Raw genomic sequence first — 1,687 nt, 5'->3', positions numbered from 1 at the left:
TAAGTGTAGCCCTCCATTTTCGATCCTCAGAGATGAGAATCATTATGCTCCCGAAAGTGGAAAAACAATATGAAAACTTATCTAAGAGACCCTATCCAAAATATGGAGTTCACGGTGTTCCGAATCCTATAATACAGCCCTTCGAATGGAACGTCGCTCCAGGGCAGACAAGCAGGCGCATTATAAGAATCTCACGGTGCGACTCAATGGAAGAGACCGTGGGATGTATTGTCATATATCCCTCACCCACTTACTATGAACTACTTCCCCTAGTCACCTTGTTCATAGCTCATGCAAACACTTTCCGAATGGAGTCCGCTCTTATGCACGACCCAAAGCCCTGCATGAACCTTGCGGTGTGAACTCTTGGGGATGCTAGAGTTAAAAGTACGATACTTTTCTCCAGCTGAAGTGTTCTAAAATTTTTCAGGTAAATTATTCAGGATTTAGGCAAACTTAAAAAAAATCCTAAATCTAGGTAAAACATCCAAGCATAACATTTATACTGGATCTAACCTATGATGTCTAGGTGATAAACCAATTTTATTACCTTACATCTCTCATGCATGCTCATATAAATAGGTTAACTAGGTTCAAGAACCGATTACGATCTCTAGGTAGGAGGTGTTTCGTATACCGTCAACTTAAAAACCTCCACTCCTTAGTCATCTTATCTGATTTGTTGACAAGATCGAATCAGGTGAGTCTCTTGTAACCTAGTTTTACAAGATATCAACCTAAATCTAATTTTGGAAGATATGGTATTAACCTAGGTGAGCATGCATTTTATCTTTATTATAGATTTTAAAGTCTAGTTTATTTTATAACAATTATAAAACTTTTAGACAAACCTATAATCATTCATCTAGAAAAACAACAAATTAATATGATGTTTCAATAATTGATTAATTGTGTTAAATCATATTTAATAAAATTAATTCAATTATTTTTTAAATTAATCATATTAATTTAACCATTAATTAATCATATTAATTAATTTCCATATTAATTTCTCAACATACATGAACATGTTAACCTATGGTGGGATTTTAAAACTATATGCACATATAATTTTAGAAATAATTAAAACATACATCATATGCAAGATTAATTAAAAAAACACTCTAAAATAGACGGGTTTTGGCTCTCTAAATTAAGTTAAAACTAAATTATTACAATAATAATTTGATGGAGTACGATAACCGCTTGATAATCTTTACACAATCGTTGAGCAGTAAGATGGTATTCACGGGCATAAGCGATGCGCATACCATATGCGATCGCTGAGCAAACCATACACGATCACTGAGCATGTAAACAATCGTTAAACGCTAGGATTTTAGGTAAGCGATCGTTTACAAAGGTGAGCGATCGTTTATAATGGTAAACGATCGTTTAAAGGTGCCAATGACATGCGTACCATACGCGATCACTTAGCATGTAAACGATCGTTTAAGCGCTTAGCGTTACGCGTACCTTATGCGATCGCTTAGCAAATGAGAGATCGTTTATAAGGTAAACGATCATTTAAACGCTAGCAATACGCGTACCTTACGCGATCGCTTAGCGAGTATACATCGTTTCTTATGCAAACGATACGCGTACCATATGCGATCGTTTAGAAAATAAACGATGGGGTCTTGTTTAAACGATACACGTACCATACGCGATCGTTTAGCTGGTTGGG

Source organism: Cucumis melo, chromosome 6 (assembly GCF_025177605.1).
Source record: "Cucumis melo cultivar AY chromosome 6, USDA_Cmelo_AY_1.0, whole genome shotgun sequence".
Lineage (NCBI taxonomy): Eukaryota > Viridiplantae > Streptophyta > Magnoliopsida > Cucurbitales > Cucurbitaceae > Cucumis > Cucumis melo.
This window is presented reverse-complemented; position numbering follows the sequence as displayed.